The following is a 24408-nucleotide window of genomic DNA, read 5'->3' as shown; positions in this document are numbered from 1 at the left end:
TACCAGCTAAGCTACCGGGACTGCTGACATCATGATTACATATAGAAATAGGCGCAAGACAACAACTGTAAAATGTGGAAAGTATTGATGCAAAAGAATAACTCATACTATGGTCGCAAAGACAAATACGACAGAAGAAATGAAAAGAGCAAACGGTCTACATGAATACATGAATTGACGCAATGCAATGTAAAATATTTTCTCCTTTTTTGTATACTTAGAATGAGTGAAATTACAGAGCAGTCCTGGCAAACGGAATCCTGCCGCATACAGGATTCCGTTTGCCAGGACTGCTCTCTAATTTCACTCATTCTAAGTATACCAAATTCAGACAATGATACGAAAGACACACACACACACACACACACACACACACACACACACACAAATATAGAGATATTACCAGAGATATTTGCGAAATGTCTTCTTACTAAATGGAAAATAAACTCTGTACTAATGTGCAGCTTTTCCAAAGCACTTGGCCTACAACCCGTTTTCAGGTTTTACATCAGACTTCTGATGATTCATGGCTTCGAAAGAGAGTGGAATATATGTCATTCTTACGAAGTGGTTCCTTCTAGTTCAGCCTTATCTAGTTCCGGCTTATGTTTACAGTGCGGTACGTTATCAGTGGTAGGTCATTAAATATTTCTTTATTAACACGGTTCTGTGTTTTATGTATATCCGTGTGGAGTGCAACAATGATTCATACAGATGGGAGGGATGGGGAATTTCACGACGGTTTATTGGGATGGTGCGTATAAGTGGTGGTTGGTCAAAAGTTTGGTACTTTGTGTTCAGTATGTCTTGAAAAGATTCTACATTTGACCCTCAATTCGCTATTAATAATAAATCTGATAACTCTTTTGGCTTAGCATGGCAACCGACCGTTCTGGTACTTTATATTAGCGATTTAACTATTGCAATAGTGCACAAACAATGTGACTGTTCGTGTCAGGATTCAGTCATGGGTGCATTATCGAAACAAACAATAACGTTAGCAAGTCTTATGGAACAAATGTCAGTCACATGCCATGTTTTGCTGTTATGATTCCGTCAAACAGTAGTTGTTCTGTTTAAATCACTATATGCTGTTCAACTTATATTTGGGGTTAAAAAGCCAGACATTCTGCCGTTTTATTTCAAAATTGTTAAAAATTAAACTTTTACATGTATCCCTTGGACAATTATATCGCAAAGGTAATTCAATCGACTCAAACCGACCAGGCTGTTTCAGGTTATCACCACCTTGTCAAATAAACTACTCAGTTCTACTAAGTTCAACATGTATATTATTATAATAAGCGGACGTTCATGTACATATACTGTTAAAGTATGCAAGGGTGCTGCAGTTTGTGCATCCGTTTTCGAATAGATGGATCTTCCACAATTGTTAATATAAGGACGGACGCTAGAGAACTGCAGATTGTCTTTTTTTTTAATTGGAAATATGATGCTAAATTTACCATGTGTTTCGAACATCTGCATTTAGTGCTCAGCTGACTTTCGCTGATTCTGTTGTGTTTTGAAATATTGCAAACAGATTGGCTTTCTTCTTTAAATTCTCTCTCTGAGAGCCAACTATTCCCTATTGTATATTATACCTAGCACTTATTAACTTTATCTCAGACCTACCTGATCCTTATCCACTGTATGATCTATATATATATATATATATATATATATATATATATATATATATATATATATATATATATATATATATATATATATATATATATATATATATATATATATATGTGTGTGTGTATGTATGTATATATTAATTCTTCGTCCAATGCAGGTGCTTGACGAAACTCTTTACCTATGGAGTTATACATGAACAGTCCTTTTCTTTTAATAAGACAAAGAGTTCCTCTTTCAGTCCTGTATATATAGACCAACTGAATGAACAAGATTTATATAATGAATGTCTAAACCTTCAACTCTAAATTAAGCCACCTACATTGGTTATGATTATGAGTGTCAAATTAAAACAATAACACTTGTTGGATTGACAATGGTTCTTCTTCGCTTTCTAAAGGCACTTTAACAATGAATATCAATGCAACAATATTTTGATCTGCGTTGTAAGTACCTTTAGCAACATGCCACACATCGAAACAAGGTTGAGTGTCCGTCATATTTGCCTTCACCTATTTCACTATTTGGACATGTATGTCTGTAAAATTAGGAATTGAATGGGATACCATGGTACTTAAAAAGGTCTACACTCCTTACAAGAGGCTTCCTGTCCTATGCGGCAGCTGTTATTTACCACATTTCTCTGCAACATAATGTTGGCACAATATTAAATCATATGTAATTTTAGGAATTTAATGCCACTTTTAACAAAATTTCAGTTGTTCGGTGTTGGCCAGTTTAATTTATGGAGGGAGCTGTAGTATTTGTACAAAACCTCAAACCATGCACAAACTACTGACAAACTGTATGATGTGATTCAAACCTGTAACTTTGTGGCAAGCTAGTAAACAAGAGATATGTGTAAACAAATGACCATAAGACTGAGACCACTGTGTAATTAAGAATGTACATGATACATTTTAAACTGTAAATTATAATACAATCATCAGAACCCATATATAAAATTTGATTAAAATGTAATTTTAATTATTGTGTTCACACATTATATTATACATGTACAAGTTCCACATCCACATCAATGCCCTTATCTAAGTCTAGCATACTTTATCTGCCATATCTGGCCAGGAGTGTCAGCTCTACCATCTCCTTCAAGTGTAACAGTGATCTCTTGCACATAGGTTCTTTGAAAACTGCCAAACTATTCCAATAGCAGGATACAGGTAGAATTCCTGATGCTTAATAAATGTTGATTTTTTAGGAATTGAACCTAAAATATCACTCTGCTGATATTAGCGAATGACCAGTTTGTTTACTTTCAACGAAAGGATGGCTAAACCAGTGGCGCAAATAAAAGCAGTTTTTACATCATAGTTTTGATTTCACCAAAGATCCATTCAAATAAACCAATTCGCCATTAGTGTTTGAATAGTACTTGGCAGAACATGAACATAAATCAATCAGGTTTGATTCAAAGACTAAAACTGTAGTTTCCGCTTCAGCTGGAACATTCCTGAAAAATATAAGTTTGATCCGTACATTTAATAGCCATTCCTTGGAGAAGCATACTACATGTGATATACAAGTATTGTCCGATACAACGGCCTTGTAACTTGCATAGCATGATTTTCTTCAATTTAGCATACACATACCGTACGTTTAAGTCCATTATCGTCTTATCTTCCATATCCTTCAATAAGCATTTCATAGCTTGCACCTTAGGAAGGTTGCGAAAGTTTATCTTAACGTTACAGTAAAGGGCAGAAGGGTGTATCAGCTACCTAGGCATCTGTCTGCATACTTACGCAAGTAAATGCAGCCGATAGGCACACAATATATTTACATGGCTATGTTATGTCTTCCTGTTCATCAATTATGTTATCCTCATCTGTTGGTGACTCATAGTCACTGTCTGACAAGTTATCTTTCACTGGTGACGTAAGTGGTTCCTCAAATATGCTGGGTGATGCAATTTGTTGGAAAATCCTTTTAGTTTTTAGTCTTGTATCACACTCAAAATAATTGGGACGGACTACCTGGAATGCATACCTCATCACTAGTCTATTATCGGCAAATCGGCCTGCACTCCTAGATGAATGAAAATAGTTTATAAAAGCAGAACAATTTTACATTTATGTTACACGTTTGTTTCAAATGTACTTTCATATACATTGGGCTTTTAAATATTGTGTTTCCATTACAAAGATAATTCTGAGGTATTCAACTTAATTTTCAATTTCCTTGTATACTACAAAGTACTTGACAAAAGAAAAAGCCAATCATGTGCATCAAAAGTCTTTAACATAGTACTTGTTTAACAACAAAGCTTACATTTAAGTTTAACTTACTAATAAATATGGAACAGTATATATGGACATTGTTTATGGTCATCCTGCAATCAGATTTGGCTTACGTCATGCTATTTCCAAGTGGCTATGCTTTTCTGTTTTTAACTTCTGCCTGGAGAAAGTCACAACCAAATGTGATAATCTGAAAGTATTTGAGTACCTGTGCTTATCATCTTCACTGCAGGTCGAGTCCTTGATTTTGGCGCCTTAAAATAAATCTGGCATTTCTTAGCACGCTGTTTTATTGTTTTGTTTACTTGGCAACCAATGGATGCCGTCAGAGGCTTCACTTGATCAGTTTCATATTCATCTACCTGAAAAAGGTCAATTGCATCAGTTTTATTACTTTTGAATACTGTACTTTATCTGGTGAAGTTATGTTTGGCATTTATAAATATTAAGAATATGAAAGTATTTTTGCGATAAAGAAATGATTCAAAAATTCACGATAACGGATTGTGTTTGAAACATAAAAAATGCACCTTTAAATACCGATATTTTATTTCTTATGATGAGCAAACCATTGATTGATTGACTGACTGATTTTCTTAACGGCGCATCAGCAGTGTTAGGCAATTTAGCGCCAAACAAAATGTAATTTGTACATTATTTTAAAAATTATGAAGGTCCTATATCGACTAGCGATATAAAAGAAGAATTGGTTGAAATTAAAAACGGTAAGATGGTAACGGTGAAAAATGAAGCTTCCCGATCAACGGGGGATGTAAATGTTGTATGTTGGTGAAAAATGATGAAAAGGTATCAAAAAGGGACGGTGTATATATATTGCATAAAGCTGCACAAGGTGATAGCATAAAAGTCAGAGTTTAGAGTAAATATTTACGGCTTTCAGGAACTCTGCAATACGAGTGATGTTTATAGTATCAAAAAGTTCTTTCATGTCATGTACAATGTAATAACGATCGCGCGTAGGTTGCAGGTCAAAACACTCTACAATAAAATGCTTGACAGTGAATGGTTCATTACAAGAAACGCACTCTGGTGGGTCTTCACCTTTTAGTATGTGGGAGTGGGTGATATGAGTATGACCAATTCGGATTCTTGCAATGACTATCTCCTCCCTACGAATGGTTCTGTAGGAAGGAGTCCATTCTCCTAGAGTTGGCTTGATTGCATGAAGTTTGTTATTTACAGCATCATTCTATGATGCCTGCCACTTCTGACGAAAGAACTTTCTGATACAAGGTTTAAAATCAGTATACGGTATTTTAAAATCAGATGGTTCTAAAGTAACGGCCATTTTAGCAGCGCGATCAGCATTTTCGTTACCTTTGATACCAATATGGCTAGGTAACCAGCAATATATTATCTCGTGGGAGACACTCATTTCGGTATTTTTGACGAGTATGTTTTTCAATAAAGGATTCTTCAGTTTTCTATTATGTAGCGACTGAAGTACTGATAGTGAGTCAGATACGATAATGCTTTTTAAAATACGTTTGTCTGTTATATGTTGCAGAGCAAGGTCTGTTGCTCTGATTTCGGCTGAAAAAAATGATGTTCCATTTGGTAAGCGAACTTGCGTTGTGTGATTTCCACAAAAGAAGGCTGCAGCAGCCTTTTCCTCATCCTTTGAGCCGTCGGTATAAATTCTTGTGTAGTTTTTAAATTCGGTGAGGAGTTCTTGATAACAGTTGTGGAAGACGGAAGGGTTTGTCTCAGATTTTTTTCCATCGTGTAGCGAAAAAAGTACTTTTGGTTGTTTAAGTTGCCAGGGTGGTGTTTCGGAGATGGACGTTTTATGAATTGTAGAAAGTTCAATTTTTGTACTGTCAAGGCTGGATGATATTCTAATGCCAAAGGAAGATATGGTGTTTGGTTTATTTTCATATAAGGTTTTGTATTTGGGTTGAAAGACAGCGTAAAAAGCAGGATTCAGTGGATTTGATTTTAATTTGAGAGCATACTGTGCGGAAAGCATTTCTCTAGGATGCGATAACGGTGGTTCATTCACTTCAGCTAGTAGGCTTTCACAAGGGGATGTTTTAAATGCTCCCAGAGCCAGTCTTACTCCCTGCTGATGAATTGGGTCAAGCATTTTCAAATATGATTTTCTGGCTGAACCATACACAACGCAACCATAGTCCAGTTTGGACCGTATAAACGTTCTATATAAATTGAGTATGACTTTTCTATCAGCACCCCAGTCAGTGTGCGCTACTACTTTAAGTAGGTCAAGTGCTTTTGAGCATTTAGCTTTCAAGTTCTTTAGGTGTGGAATAAAAGTCAGTCTTCTGTCAAAGATAATACCTAAACATTTTGTTTCCTCAACAACTGGAATAGGTGTTCCGTCCAGCATGAGGAGAGGTTCTTCGTGGTGTCGTCGTAACTGACAGAAATGCATGCATACCGTTTTTGATTTTGAGAATTTGAAGCCGTTCGTACTAGCCCAGTTATGAATCTTGTTTATATTTTGTTGTAGTTGTCTTTCAATTGTATGCATGTGCTTTGACCGATAACATATGAGAAAATCATCAACATATAGTGAGCAATCCACACCAGGAGTCCAACACTTGGTGATGTTATTAATTTTGATATTGAAAAGTGTCACAGATAAAATACTGCCCTGGGGCACACCCATCTCTTGCTCGTGCTAATCTGAGAGAGTAGAGCCCACTCGTGCCTTGAATTCTCTGTCTGAGAGGAAGTTGGATATGAAAGAGGGCAGACGGCCCTTTAGACCCATATCGTGCAGGTCTTTTGGTATCCCGTACTTCCATGTTATGTTATAGGCCTTTTCTAAATCAAAGAAAGCTGCTACTAAATGTTCCTTCTTCATAAGTGCATCGTGAATGAATGTTTCTAGTCTAAGCAGATGATCGTTGGTGCTCCGTCGATAACGAAAACCACTTTTGAAAGGAGATATTAAATTGTTAGTTTCCAGGTACCAGACAAGCCGAGAATTGAGCATTCGTTCCATTGTTTTGCACATGCAGCCTGTGAGTGCAATAGGTCGATAGTTGGTAGGATCTTCGCTATCTTTACCTGGTTTGGGAACTGGTATTACTGTTGTTTCTTTCCATATCTTAGGTAGATTACCAGTAATCCATAAATCATTGAAGAGATTCAAAAGAGATGTTAAAGATGATACTGGAAGATGTTTTAAAAACTGGTAATGTATTTCGTCAGGCCCAGCGGATATATCATAGGCCTTGTTGAAAGCCTCCATAAGTTCTGATAGTGAAAACAGTTGGTTGTAACTTTCCGAGTTGTTGGATGTGAATTTTAAACGTGACTTTTCTTTTCGAGTTTTCAATTTTTGGAAGGCTTCGGAATAATTAGATGATGAGGAATTGTTAGAGAATATATCAACAATAACACTTCTGAACCGATCAATTGCGTTTGATGGAAATGCTCAATAGACAAAAAATACAACATATGTGTCTGTTTGTGTGAGTGTGAATGTGATTTGGACTTATAATGTAGCTTTCACAATTTGTCGGTGATATCTCTCCAGCGTGCAGTGTGGCAGCTGATAACGATGTCTAACCCTGGGTCATCATACTGCAGACATGTAGCATGATGTTCTACTTAGTCACATTATCCTGACGCCAGGCCCACCAGTCCTAACACTACATTCGTCTGACACCAGGCCCACCAGTCCCAACACTACATTCGTCTGACACCAGGCCCACCAGTCCTAACACTACATTCTTATAGCTGAGGGCCTACGTGGCAGCTGCTATTACCATTTTTATAAGTCTTTGAGATGAATCGGCCAGGGTTTGAATCCGCGACCTCCCGCGTCCAAGGTGGACGCTTTAACCGATAGGGACATGCAACTGATGAAGCTGTAAGCGTTGACCTCGATAAATTATATGGAATTGAATGTGGAGACTGTGTGCTATGCTACTATCAAAGCAAGATCAAGAACATTCTGAGTTAAAATACCAGTAATTACTTTGACGAGGCTGACATGAATGATTTTAGCCCTAAGTTGTTTTTAAAAAAAAAAACCTCATAAATGAGAATATAGTCTTTCATTTAAAATATTGAGATGAAATTCATTATCTAACTCAGTCATATCCATCATTTTATTCATAGCCAATTTATTTCAAAGTTTTATATACATTTCGTGTATAGCAACTGCATTACTGTAACCTCATCAATTGCTTTCTACGGCGCATTTTCTTCTTAAGGCTTTAGGCTGTTCCAGTTTGCTTGCATGACCTACTTAATTTCGTATTTTCTCATAACATAAACGTATGTATGTATGTTTGCATGCATTCATGTATGTATGTATGTATGTATGTATGTATGTATGTATGTATGTATGTATGTATGTATGTATAGTTTTTTACTGTACTATTATATTGTAGATATGTGGGAAAGTAATATCCTTCTAAAAAAATTGTGCTCTAAATTTCCGATGAACACTGCTGTGTTGAATTCTATAACAATTCTTGTGATCTTTACCTGAGGAGCGGGGGTGGGGGGGGACTGTGAGAAGGCATTTTAATATATATGCCGTCCCTCCTTAAACTTTAATTTCTGGAAAGCATGGTTCTGTTTTCACAGCTTAAATTAATAGATATTTGATGCCTGAATTCGTTTTATTTCTAATACACGTTTTGGAATTGATCTACAGTTCATGCATCACTGTGATGTTACTGTTCAAGTTTTCACAACGTTGATGGTTGACAGGCATCATATATTCCCCTATTTTATATTTACATGAAAAAAAAATGTACATACATGAATTGGATAATCAGTTTAGTCCGGGGCGTAACGAAATTGTTTGTCTGTTTTTGAGTAAAATTAATACAGATGGAAACAAATAATTCGCATTAAAAAACTAAATATATATATCCCCCCTCGCTACGAGCTGTTAATGAAGGTTAAACATCCATGAGAAAACTGAGATACGAGTCTGAGTCAGAACGTTACCATTACAGTTTCAAATGCCACGGACAATGAAATATATGATTACCACAGTAGTTTTTTTTAATACTGCTGTTTTGAATCTGCAATTGCAGTCTCTCACAGATAGCAGCTTACAATGCACTGACACCGAAACTGGTAACATACTCTCTCTCTCTCTTTCCACCAATCATATATGTTAATGTTTTCCATTTTCGGTGTCCAACTCGCATGCGTAGGATTGCTCTTCAATTCCACTGTTTAAACTAGTGTTTCCTAATAATGGATTCTAATCATCAAATTCATACAAGCAAACATTTGTTTGAAATATGTGCTAATTTAAATTGAAAAATGTCTCCCCACTACATTCAGTGATATAATGTTAAAATTAAGGCAGAAATGTATGCATGTGCAATCGGTATAGTTTAGTGTAATGTCTGTAAACATTCGCAACATCGGTCAAGGTGTAATCGGATGGCATTGGCACAGGAACAACCCGTTACAATTAACTTCTACATTTCATCATCTCTGCTACTAGGGATTGTTTAGTATAATTGTTGCGTTGATTCATTTTCATAAATATCTAATGTATGGTTGATTAGGTAATAATGCTTATTTTACTTGAAACTTCGTGCTTTACTTTTGAGACACATTTTTCTTAATGGAATCTTTGATATGCAACCTTTATTTTCAAGAAACACTGGTTTAAGTTTGGTAACCAGATCAAAGTTTGGTAGCCACTTCAAAGTTTGGTAGCCACATCAACGTTTAGTCATTGATTGTAGATTCTACTAAAGCATTTCAAGCCCATGTCCAGGCTGGATGGTTGGCGCAATTAGAGATTCTTGTAATCATGTCCATTATGTAGCAATGAAAAATAACATCACCACAATCCTATGTATGGATAGATTCCTCCTGATCATTTTACCTTTTCCGTGAATATCCTCCAGATTTGTCATTCACTTTGATTGAACTTTGAATTTTTATTTTTGTTATACTTACTGTAAGTAAACGATTCAAAATTTAAACATATGTTAAGCAATAAAATTAAATCATCATCTATTATATCTACGAAGGCTGTTAACTGATTTTGGAGAAACCATCTGTTTCTAAACTGATACTTGTGATTGGGCTTCTTTTGAATCACCTAGAGACTATTTCTCAGCCGTAGCCAGCAAGTCGAGAACGAGCCATTGGATATAATTCACCGCCAATGATAACAGTGGCGGCGCTGTACGATATATTTAATTCTGGGAGAGTGGCTGGTGTTTAAATTTGCAGCATGCACAGTGGAGAGAATGTTGGCCCACTTCTATGTTACCTTCGTGTACGGTGGCTAAACATTAGATTTATATTGTACTTGTGGAAATTGTACACGATCTAAGCTAACAGCTATCGAAAATGTCTGCTCAATGCGCTTAGAACATAAGCCTGAATTGTTTGAAATTACTGTCGAATCTTCGAACATGTCTAGAACCCTCGATTGAAACGCTCTCTAAAACTATAGAGTTCAACCCAGGATGAACCATATAGAATGCACACATATCGAACTCACCCTGATTATACAACTAAAAACTCATAACTAATTCTCTAAATATGCAACTTTTAAACTTAAGCAAACTCCAGGTCAAGTCTTGTCAATATTGCAAATCTTTACTACAATTTATTCAATACTTTTTAACTAATTATATGAACTATCGTTTTTGTAGTTCTTCTTATTATAGTAGTAGTAGTTGTTGTTGTTGTAATTGTTGTTGTTGTTTTTTGTTCTTGTTCTTGTATATATTTAATGGTATCACCCAACAACATTTTCGTTATACAATCACATTACTACGCATTTGACAAGTATGTCATCCGCAAAGTCTCTGATGACCGCTTAAATATATACCTGCCGGATGCTTGTCTGTTATATTCGGATAGTTTAAAGTCAGAATAGTGTCGCACTGATTCAATAGCTTGCTGTGAATATCCATTTTGATTCAGAAGAAAAGATGATTCATGACTGATCTGCTTTGTCATCAGTAAATATACATATTTGTGTTGGCGTTGTACTGTTCCTGTATTGTACAGAGACTATATTGCGTTGACGGGAAAGAGTTTTGTCGAAAACGAGGTTTTGTGACGGGAAGAATGTTTGCTCTACCAAACAACGCATTCATATGGACCTTCTAAATTTAGATACAAGTAATATGTGTAACTATGCGTACTATTGTGATTTGAGCATTAAGTGGTTTAAAAATCTCATAAATGTGATTAAATTTATTTATTTCATAGATTGAGCTGCAATATGTCATCTAACTCGCTCATACCAATATTATGTTTATATTCAGGATATCTTTAGGACAACCGGTACAAATTATATGGAAACATGGGAACCAGCCTGGAAATGGGTGAATATAAAATAGAGTATATATGGGTTTCGCCGGCCAGGATTGGTAAGTCATTTTTTAAGGAAAAAAGTCTTTTGAGAGTTTATCCTAGTTGTAACAGAAGAAAAAACCCACAGACATTGTTCTATTGATTGAATTTTCTTTAAGAGTTTGGAATACTCATTATTGAAATTAGTACCTGACTCTGTATAGCATTATTGAAAGCACATGTTCATAAGCACTCAGAAAAATAAAGTTACTGAATTTGTAACATCATGGTGTTTGCATAGATTTACTGAATAAGTACTTTGAGTCCTTTATATATATATATATATATATATATATATATATATATATATATATATATATATATATATATATATATATATATATATGCATACCTTGTCAGTATACGCATCACAAATTGCAACTGCATGTCGATTTCTGCACCAAAGAGGGGTCATTCTCAAGTTTTCTTTCATGCCCTTGTTACGTTCATATATATGTATATACGACCTGCAAAACGTTTGCTCTTAGAAGTACGAACTTAACCAGGACATGCAAGAAAACCGGAACAGCATAAACCGTGGGAAATGACCCCTCTTTAGTGTTGAAATAGACATGCAGTTGCAATATATGATACGTATACAGACAATTTATATATTCTCATTGACTCAAGCGTTTTTATTCGTATTTATTTGACCTATATCTTAATGATCGTAAGAATTATGGGATATGAGGTACCTAAATGATCACTCGCATTTAGATTATTTTTGTCGTACTATTATATTCTTATCTCTCTTACACTCAGTTGCCAGGAACAATGACACAGCCACTGGTGCAAAGATAATATCATCCCACATGAGAACTAACTTGGTGGAATCTGATTGGCAGCCGTAAGATCACATCTCCACCACAAGAACGTAATTTGTCTTGCACTGATAGCACTATGCGTGTTAGGTATCAATTTTTGTTACATACATTCATCGTTTTACATGTCTATTTTCTAGCTTCTATCATTTTAGGTCTCAAGTCACGATGGTGTTGCAAATTATGAAAGCTGCTCTTCTCTGTTCATCAATTTGTCTTATTTTTGCCGCGACGGAAAGGCCTACATGCAGATACCGTTTGGGTCGTTGTATTGACCGAAAGAGCTCATCAGGAACGTGTAGAGATCCAGGTGGAGAATGCATTAAATTGCCACATAAACTGAGGTGTATATGCAGTACTCCTATACCTGGTTTGATGAACATGCCTGAACCTTCTTGGAGAAACACACCTGTACCCAAGAAAGGAAAGACGACCAAAGTGATGATACATTCAAAGTACTGAATGTTTCAATATAATCGATCTTAGAATTTGTGAATTGATTTTGTTCGGCTGTTAAAAAGAAACAAACTCTTATTGTGTTATTTCTATTACGATTGAATGACCAGTATTTATTTATCAAGCGCTTGTACTTAAATCTACCTTGTGCTAAAAATAGACCATAACATCATTGTGCCCGGCTGGCGCCATACTCTTTTCGGACAAAGCACCGAGAGAAGCTTATTAACACGTAGTAAATCGCGACATATATGCAATTAAAAAAATATGTGACTTCCCTCACTATGTAATGTCTTCATATATTATGCTATACTATGTGAGCGTGTACAGAAATAATTTTGTACATTTCATTTCTTTGTCATCTGTTTATATTGTTTTCCAATCTTTGTGTAGTAAAACTCTCCTATGTGCATATTATATATGTATTTGTGTGTATATATGTATGTATGTGTGTGTGTGACTTAGATTTTTTAACGTAGCTTTAAAAAAAAGTTCAGTCATATCGCTATGATGTATGCAGTGTCGCAGTTTATAGTGATGCCTAGCACTGGGGCATCATGCCGCAGACATGTAGCATGATGTCCCTCCCTGTCACATTATCCTGACACTGGGGCCGACCAGTCCTAACACTAGCCTCTTAATGCTGAGAGATGCATTGTTTTTAAATATATGGAATATCTATGCAACATTTATAGATTATACAAGCATATCACATCAAATAAGCAGAGTGTAATTTTATGCGCTAAACAAAATGTAAGAAATGGTCACTTACTATGTACACCCCTCTCTATTTAAAACATGAATCACATATAGGAATACTTCATTGAAATTATTAAAGGGGGGGGGGGGCTGGCAGTTCTCATGGAAAATGCAACTGTATATATCCTTTAATTAAGGAAATGTATTATTCACATAGTACTGTTCCCTTCAGCAACATAACTCTAATGAACATAATCCATTCTTATATGTTCTAAACTATCATTCAAAATTAAGATTTGTCTGTAAGACGGACATTGAAATAAACATATCAATTTTCTCTCTTCTTGACTTAGCTTTGTTACCAATTAACCCATCGGAATCAGAAAAGGTTAATACAATCACTAATGCATAATACAATCCCCCCCCCCCAAGAAAACATCGATACATTGTTTTTAAACTTACGGAATACATATTAAACATTTCTAGATTCTACAAGCATAATATCACATCAACTAAGCAGAGTGTAATTTTGTGCGCTAAACAAAATATATGAAATAGTCAGTTCCCTACATACATCCCTCTCTGTGTGTATGTTAAAACATGAATTAAATATAAGAATACTTCATCGGCTTTATTTAATAGGGTGGGGATGGGGGTGGCAGTTCCCTTGGAATTTTCATCTCAAAATATTCAGGGTGTATCTATCGGTGATGCAATTTGTGTATTATAGTGTTTAGAAAGATTCATCAAATTTGATTATATGATTTATACAGTATGCAGGCTTAAGCACCACTGTAACAAAATATTGGAATGCACATCTGTATTCAGATGAACAAATTTAACGTCTGGTAAATGGTTTTCAGTACGAACAATAATACGAACAATATCGCGGAAAATAGCACTGAATGCCCTTACACCGGTTCGCCTTGTCCGAAAGGCTATTTTTAGAAACTGACTTCACTGCGTGTGACGTTTCACAAAAGTAAAAAGTACAAGCGCTATTCGAAATCATCGTGAATACAGGAAAGGTATCTCTGTATTGCATTAAGTGTTATCCAAAGACTTTCTACTAACTATTTAGTTCAATACATTTAATTGGAGCTATATTTTATATACCGTCAAAAAGATCCACAATTCCCTTTCAAAACAGGGGAAACGAAACAATGGCACTCCACTCCACTCAAGAGAGATAACTCCACCAGACATATTGAGGTTAAGAAGTATTGCAATGCCATAAATTCTCAACTTGTTTTGAGACACGAACGTATTTCACAAGATTCAAACCCCAAAACAATTATGCAAACGTACGTAGATGATTTAAAGGTAGCAGATGGATGAACAACACACACCTACAACTCCTACATTATAGCTAGTCTTTCACTTTTTGTGAATTAACCTTCCCCAGACATTAAACCTCACCGACTCAACAATGCATTAGTAGTACCGTTACACCACACCATACACGTTTTTGTATACAGCACATCATGGGCAGGAAAATGGATCATTGTGATTCTTGGGATGTAAATGATTTTACACAAATGCAGCTCCTGTGATATTCCCCGCTGTGTTATTAGCCGAATGTTCACCAAGATCCAGTAGTGGTTAACGAAGAACAGGGCTGTGTCATAAAAATCGACACAACATATATGTTACAGTACCTCACATGGTATATAAAGGACACAAACATAAATGCAGCAGCTAGCAATAGTAAAAGTATTAAAAACAAAAATAATTTTAAATCATGTTTTCAAATCATAAAATAGATGTTTCATAGTGGTGTGGTTGATTGGCAGAGGCTAACGACAGAGCTATCAACTGACTGTTGTGATTGCCAGTGTCCCATTCTCTATTAGCGGAGAATGGCTGTTCTTTCTCTCTCTCTCCAAGACGGAAAACACGAATGCTCTTAGTTCTGGATATGACCATTCACGCGCAGCATAAACATTCACATCTCCACTCAGTAATTAATATTTGATTAATATTTAGCACTACAAATTCCTTTGACACAATCAGGGCATATATACGTCAGTGTAGTTGGTTACAAATATACACATTTTATAAGGTAAAATCAAATAGACCTATTCTTCATTTTTACGGTGGAACTTGGTAAACATGATACTCCTCAACAATAAACATAGATATCACCTCTAGAATTGAAGAAGAACCATATCATGGATTACATGTACACGACAAACAATAACTGCAAATATTCTGCATTAGATTCTACTTAATTACTTGGTTGTCATGCGAGTGTTACTATGGACGAATGCTCATATCCACGGCTATATTCTTTCCTGATTGTAAAACAGCTCGAAGTTGAGCATTTTGCAAAGTGAAAGAGATTGCGAGCACTACACATATACCCGTGATTATATCTCGTGTAGGGATGTGGAAACTGAATACATGATTAAAAGTCAATAGACCACTCATATGTTTCTTTTATTACAGAATATAAAATTACATGGGAACGCTAAAAGAAATAAAACAAACTAACTCGATCATGCATATAAAATGATTAACATACCACTCAGTCTGGAGTATTTTATAAAATGGTGAAGAGGGTATATGATCAGTCAAATAATGAAGACATTTAGTGAAGCAAAACGGCATAATAATTTAAAATTATTCACGTACCAAAAAAAAAACGTCACAAGCTGATATTGCATTACATTTAGGAATTTATAGAATCGCAGAGCTGTGATATAAATAGTTAAATCTGTCGAAAGCAACAATGTCATACACTTGATATATTGCATATTTGTTTACAAATTTGGACGGAATAAATGTACAGGAAATGCTAATTGTTTTGAAGAAAAATATTAAGAACAACACAAATGGCAATTTGCTTATTCGAAACGTTCGTAGCTGCAACATCATCACGGATCCTTTCCACGGGTATAAAGGTTGAAAAACGTCGGCGTCTCTATCAACAAGATTGGGGGTTTTCTGGGCGTTTCTATATTCAAGAACCAACAGGGGGATAAATTGCGGGATGTAAAACAAATAAAGTACACTTAACTGAAAGCAATGTTAACTGAACAGTCTGCCTACATTTAATACAAGCAAGAGAGAAACAATTAGCATATAGAACAGCCACTATTAGTCACGTTCATGACTAATGGCATACAAAGATTTATTTGCATTCAACAAGACAACCACTGGTATGGATATAATTTAGCACAGATGTATTATGTATGTTAATTTTATTGTTTGCTAGTTTGTTTCCAAAAGTATGTTCTATGTATCATTGCAATCGGGACTTGACCATCTCTAAAATAATGTTACATGTATCATTGTATTTTGGACTTGACGATCTCTAAAATAATGTTCTATGCATCATTCTATTTTGACTTAACCATCTCTAAAATAATGTTCTATGTATCATTGTATTTTCGACTTGACCAGCTCTAAAATAATGTTATATGTATCATTGTATTTTTGGACTTGATCATCTCTAAAATAATATTCTGTTTCTACATGTCCAGTGACCTTTAATTGTTAAGCAGGTACTATATAACTAACATTCTCTTCAGGGGTGTGGGTTAAATATAGGGATCTTTATTAATAAAGGTAAACATGTTTATTTGGGTCTAAATTAATGACACTGCCACGTATACCTGATGTTTACTACATTCTTTATTATATTTTAGTAGCAGAATGTACATGTTTGCAATTTAGACGTTTCTGCAAATGAACGTTGTACCTACAACCTGTGTCTTCTCTGAGCTGTATATATTTAATTAGAATGATTTACTTGATATAAAATAGTTATTCATTGTTGCACTTAACAACTTTAGCGGATTAATGTACATAGTTTTGTTCAGTATTTGATTTGGTTGCGATCACTTATTCAAATTGTTATAAACTGGAAATAAAAATGCACATTAATAATATTCTTGGGCAGAACATTAACTTGTAATTAATGTGAATTCAGAAAAGGAGATCTTAGGTTATATTATCGTGTATAATCAAACGACTGTTCACTAATCTCAGTGTCACGGGCCCCCATAGGCACCTTAGAACATTCAGAATAGAAGTGTTCTTTTAGCATCACTGGAATTTAATTAGAAGTTTATTCATTTGGACTGGTACTATGACTGGTTGGACTATTTGTGACTTAATTCACAATATTGTAAGTTCTTTTTAAAGTTTCATTTTGTTTTGTAGAGACACAAAGTGTTTTTTAAGGTTTACAAACCTGTTGGTTTTCCCTCGTTGCTATTACAAAGTTTAAGACAATAAAGTCGTAACAATACACTTTTCTAAAGTACTATTTCATTAAAAGGTGAAGAAACAAATATAAGTAGTATGTGCGTTGATTCTTAAGAAACTGTAACGATTCAAAGCCTGACAGTATTAACTTTGGTGAAAGAATCAGAACCTTAAAGAATATAACTTGGAAAAACTGCATTTTAACTTAAATTACAATTCAGTTGACGATTGTCAAATTGATAGGGCACAACTCCCTTTGACCAAATTTAAAATCATTGATATATATAAAAGTTCAGAGTAACAATATATTTGGAAACTTGTTAGCTTTCTAACCTTATTGAGGCATATTAACGACAGGTAACTCTTTCTAAGCGATCACAGTGTTTACAAACTGGAACACTTCAACTGAGAAGATACGGAGGGCACGTTTTGTAAACGAAAGTTATCTTTGTTTGACTTATAAAGTGACATCCATCCAAAAAGAATTGCTTTGTGTTTTTAACGGTCGTACGGTCGTACGGACAATTTCATGTACGCCTGAAACGGGACATATATTATATAAATCGTTCTAGGTATGGGAAACAGATAAAGCCATATGCCATTCAAATAATTAATGTGCCAATAACACATTTCTCGAACTGAAATTACGGAAAAAGGCTACACATATGGCAGTATCAAAAAACATAAACACTTCCACCTTTTGAAAGATAATGAGTTTCTAGAACGTGAAAGATGTGAGAAAGAAGGACAAATTAGAGCCTGAATGAGCTTAAACATGAATGATATACGAAGTTATTTTAACAACAAACAGGTAGTAAATAAGAATCATCACAGGTACAAACAAAATGGAACATCAGTCAAAGGTGTTAACGGCGATTACAATCTATTGTGAAGTTAATAATCGACATTATGATAGTAATGAAAAACAACATTAAAAAGGAAAAATTTGCTTAAAACTAGATCTCCTGAAGCCGAAAATAAGACAAAATCAAATCGACTACAAACTAGAAGAAAAGATTTTGAACAACGCGACATGAGTTAAACACAATCGTTGATTCAGCTCTGGGGACGCTTAAGACTATGGCGGATTTCATTCAGATGAGATATAGCAATTATACCTTCAATTATGCATATTCCAAGATAAACGTTTTACTTTGTTCAATTTGAACATCGGCGTAAAATTGATTGAGGCAAATACGATCACACAAAATAAGTTGATGTGTCAGGAATTAATTTGCGCCATATGAATGACCAGTCAAAATCATTAAACCCTTCACGGGATGCTGATACGTAAATTTGGTGCATTTGTTTCTCGGAACTTCCAGAATTTTCTTTGAGTTTTAGATTAATTGAAATTAAAGCACAGACATGCAATCATTATCAAAGATATAACAATGCAGAACGTATGTGTGGGTGGTACAGATGTTTTCAAAATGTTCCAAATACATCAGAGAAAACCTAATATAGTAGATTAATCAACAAAATATAAAATATATATGATCTATATAATGCAATTGTATTACAGAAGTGGAAACGAAATTATAAGCTAGCGAGCGAGAGAGATATAGCTTTCAAGTTATATATATATATATATATATATATATATATATATATATATATATATATATATATATATATATATATATATATAAATATATATATATACATATATATATATATATATATATATATATATATATATATATATATATATATATATATATATATATATATATATATATATATATATATTCCTTCTTCTGTAGACATAAACCTTAGTGGCAACATTGCCATTGGAGGTGTTTGTTATCCTAATGTAACAGTATATATTCCAACAGTAACAGTGTCTAGTCTTATTGTAATAGACTCTGCCTTTATTTTAATTTTGTGTTCGTGCCCGTTTGTAATGAGATGGTCTCGCGAAACTAGACACGTTGTCTCTGTCATTTCTTATTTAAAAGATAAGATCAGCACCATTTTTGTTTAATACCATATGCTGTCAACACATCTTAACCAAGACTCGATATTCATATATCAATGCGATACAGTTGAGGAAATTTAACTGAATCATCAACGTTTTGAAAATTCCTCTAAATCATTATTAGATATATGTCAAGCAAAACACGAATACTTTGATCGATTATGAGCCATCATAACAGTAAAAAAAAAAAACATTTGATCTGTGGTAGCTTCTTACAAATGTTAATAATAATATGGAGTATCTACAGTTGAGAACTGCAGAGCATTTGGAACTGACAAATTTTGGTTATATGGCAGACAATGATGATTAAACAGATCGGACTTACTTTCTTGGCATGAGAGCAATGAACTCACAAACGAATGGGTATCCAGAACAAATCGAAGCATCTGAATATATGCAGTTGGGATCTTACCTAGTCAGTTATGAATGGAACCAATATGTCTAGTCGGTTGCATTTTCAAGTTACAACTAATGAGAGATGATTCTGTTCCGAAGATAACATTATATCGAGGTTTTGAAATGATATTACACATCTAAAATTGAAATCGTTATATAATGTTTCTCGCAGAAATCTTCTTTTATCAAGGGATATGGTTTTGGAATTTAATAGTAAAGTTGGGTACAACAATTTAAATAAAGCCAACGAGTACAGTAAGCTAGGCTAAATGCTACCAATAATGCGAATATAGTAAATAACGGCAGTCCAAAGGTTCGCATACAATCTCCAATATTACAACAAAATAAAGGACGAAATGAGGTGTACAACAATATGTACAGGCAGAACTAATGCTGTTGATGTTCCTAAGATCAGATATACTGATGTGATCCGATACTCAGACATTCATGTAACGCATCACCATTTTCTAACCATCAGCAACAATATTTGCATAAATTTAGGAAACAATAATTTATAATTGCTTTAACTGCAAAGCCGACTTAATTTCGTCATAGAAAATGTACTATGTCCTTTTGAAGAAGTACTAGTTCTGCATGATACGTGTCTGTCCACTTAAAACAATACATACGAAGCACACTAATGCTAACGAGAAGCAACATTTCTTGCAAGGGAAGCAATAAAATCTGTTCAATTATTTTCAAACATTATTACACAGCAAGTACCATGTGATCAACCCGATACAGCCTTAATGCTAATCCATGCAAATTTTTACAAGTATTTATTAGGATTTTGGATCATCAACCTTATCATTCGTTATCTCATATTGGATCCTTACAGCCTCTTTGCCCCCCACCCCCCACTAAAGCTTGGACAATATTTGGTATAGATGATATTAAAGTTCATAATGTCATGTCAGCATCATTCACTATAGTATATCTAGTTACGGTTATTTCAATAGTTAATATTACTCAGTTTTCATGGGGGGTTTATCAACCGTTTCATCAAGTATTTCAATGTTTGCTAGAATATCTCCCTCCTCCCTCTATGACAGGGACAGGGGTCTCAAGCACTCCAAGCCGTATCATGTGGCCTGCACACTGATTAGAGTCACAAGGTGTCACGAGAGATAACAAATGTGATGCCGCTTTTAAGTCATAGAAAATGACTTCATGCGGTCCCCAGGGTGATTTGAGTTTGAGACAACTCCTCTATAGAATTCGTTAATTAAATACGGCATCACTTATCTGTAGATCAAACGGCTCAATTTACTTTATTGTTTACACTTCTATATCCATAGGTTATGTTTGTACTTCAATGTGTTAAACGGGATATTACGTTAGGCAGATAATTCCGTTATAATTAACAGCTCTAATTATTTCAACCAGTGCTAGAAGGAAAACATAACTGCCCCTATCTTTGTAGCATCACACTCCCCAGGTATCCAATTTCATCACTATACTCTTTTTACTCAAAACCAGTTACCAACGATGTGCACGTTATTCAACCTGCTCATACATCCTATTGCTTTTCAAAGCTGTAAAATAAATTTTACTGATAAACTCAGAGCTTTATAAAGATACTAAAGATGAAATCATACTATCATATTTATGAAATTACGAGTTCTTTTTCACCTGACTGTCAACTTGCCGCATTACTGGAATGCACTAAGCAATATTAATTATTGTACAGGTGAAGAAATGTATAAATATAATGACAGCCTATACGCTTTACAGAAACTGGCCTTTACCTGATCGCCATAAAAGATCCTTGGCGTTTATAGGTATCATTTTTACTATGGTGTGGGATTCCTTTTAAAGAAAACTTGAACGTACACCTGTCAATCCGTGCTGAAATGGACTATAATCGAGTATGTGCCCTTAAAGTATTAAACAATCAATTACTTGTCACATTGCAAAAAAAATATATTTTGTATGAACCTTACATTCTATGCATATGGTAAGTAGAAACATAGCCTCTTAAACAGATCACCTTTCGAAACAGCGACTGCTAAATCTATTATTTGTTTTGCGATTACTGATTAATTTCAGCGTGTAATGTTATTGCATAATGTTTATCCATCGGAGAACCGTGTTACAGATGAGGGGAGTGGGGAGCTGACTAATATGCACAAATAGTCAATGTCTCTATGTCGAACTCAATGTAGTTGACCAAACCAAAATTAGTAATTTTGATATAAATCACTGATAGTTACAACGCCAGTTGATGCTAATAACTGGTGGCATTCGTTAGCCTTAAGTATATGTTTATTATCTGGAATAGTGTAAGTGACATCTGGAGTGATAATTTGCTAGATATGATATTTAAATATTGTGAACGTAAATATTGCAACATTAATCTCATAGTATAATGTCGCTATCGGTAAAAATCTTTAATTTTTTTTTTTAAAAAGCTGATATTTATTGTGTGCGTCTCGTGTTAAATTTGCGATGGTAGCTATGTACTGTATATTTGGTTATTATATTTATTTACTTTGTCGTTGCTATATTAATGTCACCGTTGTAACGGCTTTTGGAATTTTAAAACAAAAAAAAAATTGTATATTTACAGCATATGGATCGCGATGCAGAGAATACAAATTCCTTTCCATAGACGCCAGTATTTAGCATCAACAAAATGTAGCTCGTCACAGATGATGGAATAACGATGCGACCAAATATCGTTCCTATGGTGTCAGCAGTTCTTACACTTTCTTAGTACAGATACCTGCAATTTTCAAAATGTGCAGCAAGACGGCATTACACTTCGTGAAAGTTGTTGATAATGTTGATGTTTTCTGTAGAACAGCTTGATTTGGAGGCGATTTAGGATGCCCGTGGTTTGTCCAGCTGCATGAAAGAGGTCAACATAATCCCTCAATATATTAAGTTAAGGTACGGCCGCAACTGTAAATTCAAAATGTTTTCGCGTCATGAACTATCACCTAGAGACATTGCACACACATCCACGATAGCACACACACCAATGTGAAAGTGGGCAAAATTAACAGTTTTTAACAATTTGCTGAAATAGAAAAGAAACTATAATAGCTTAGAAACCTTATCAGAACTCTGGCAATATTAATGCATGTATATAATGGCATTTGCACTCAGTTGTTTCCTGTTAAGACGCATACAATGTGACTATGTTTAAAACAATGCGGTCAGTGATCTAACAATGTCTCTGAGTGTAGTGGAAATCTCTCGCATGACTATCCCATTCGCAGAGAAAGCAGCAGAACATTGTGTATCCAATATGAATATCAAGCAAGTGAGCAAGAACACTAAAATCGCCACAAAGCTGTCTCATAATTTGTTTCTTGTGTACACATATTTCCTTCATATAGACTTAACGACCAACTTGAATTGATGGCACAACAATGCCAATATGCCGCAAAACAGATCTGTGACACGTCTTACATGGATCAATTGACAGTCTCCACTCATCTGGATCATGAACGCTGCTGAGGGCTGCAATCACACCATTAATGTTGTTGCAGGCTACAAGACCACCTTCTATGAAGAAGAAATGGACAATATCCTTTTGACGGTCACAAAACATGGGAACCCTAACGTCACCTACCAGGAGATTCCACTGCTGCAGTCTGGATCACAACAGCTCTGCCTTACTCTTGGATTGATTCAAGAGCGCTGTCAAGGTCATTCAGTTCACCATGTGTTATGATGTGTGATGCAGTGCGGAGGATTGGAGAAAACATGGGTTATGAGAGACTGATCGTTCAGGACTGGTAGTTTCATCCTCTTCCTCTCCCACGTCTTGCTAAGGTGAGGATGATTTTGGTGCATCAGGAACCGGCAGTCCTTCTCCGTGTCGTACTGGGTTTATAGCTAGCTGATGGAATGGTTGGATATTGCACATTCTACATTTTTCTTCTTGGACACACCTTTCCAAACTGGAAGCTCCTTGCAGAAATAACAATTGATGACATGATCTAATTGCTCTTTCCAAACAATTGGCACTGCGAAAGGCTAGATTTCGTTTTCCTGTTCAACTACTGGCGAAGATGGTCTGCACAAGTATCATATGTATAGAGTCCAACTCTTTTCTTGATCTTTAATTCTGCAGCCGAAACTAAGGTGATAGCCCTTCCTAACCAGAGTGGTTATACCGACCATTTGTGATGCAAAAGTCAATACACCACAAAAATAGCAGACATTATCTGCATTCTAAACATAAATGTGTCCATATGCAAATTCAAACACTGACAAATAATAGAGAACGACACTGTATGATTTCTAGAGCTGATGCAGGGCAATTTGGTCAACAGAATGATGTAAGTTTAGTTATGCAAGCTTAGTTATTATTGTATCATCCATGACATCTGCGAATAACATGAAGCAATTCATAAAAGTATTAGCTTCAGACTGCATCAATAATTATTTCGCCTGCAAAGCAAGTACTGTCCTAACCCAGTCACATATTTATTCATGGATCCAGTCCAAGATGCATATTAGTCGTTTCTGGTATAGATTGAGATCCCTTCCGTTTATAGCTCATTTATACTCCTCCATTCCCAAAGTCAAGGTTCCTATATACATACTCATTATCATATCTTTAAAAGTACAGCCAATCAAC

General features: G+C 35.1%; 1 long non-coding RNA gene across 1 annotated transcript; it reads left to right on the top strand.

Annotated features, from left to right (window-relative positions):
* Positions 1-671: 671 nt before the first annotated feature.
* On the top strand, positions 672-13532 carry LOC149772007 (uncharacterized). The gene is made up of 3 exons (XR_016418047.1): positions 672-754; positions 11162-11266; positions 12226-13532. It is a non-coding gene; the product is annotated as an uncharacterized LOC149772007 (long non-coding RNA).
* The last annotated feature ends 10876 nt before the right edge of the window (positions 13533-24408 follow it).

The sequence above is a fragment of the Sinohyriopsis cumingii genome, unplaced genomic scaffold, assembly GCF_028554795.1.
Source record: "Sinohyriopsis cumingii isolate HCF-2022 unplaced genomic scaffold, ASM2855479v2 utg001527l, whole genome shotgun sequence".
Taxonomy (NCBI): Eukaryota; Metazoa; Mollusca; class Bivalvia; order Unionida; family Unionidae; genus Sinohyriopsis; species Sinohyriopsis cumingii.
Note: the sequence above shows the minus strand (reverse complement) of the source record. Positions and strands in the feature narration are given on the sequence as shown.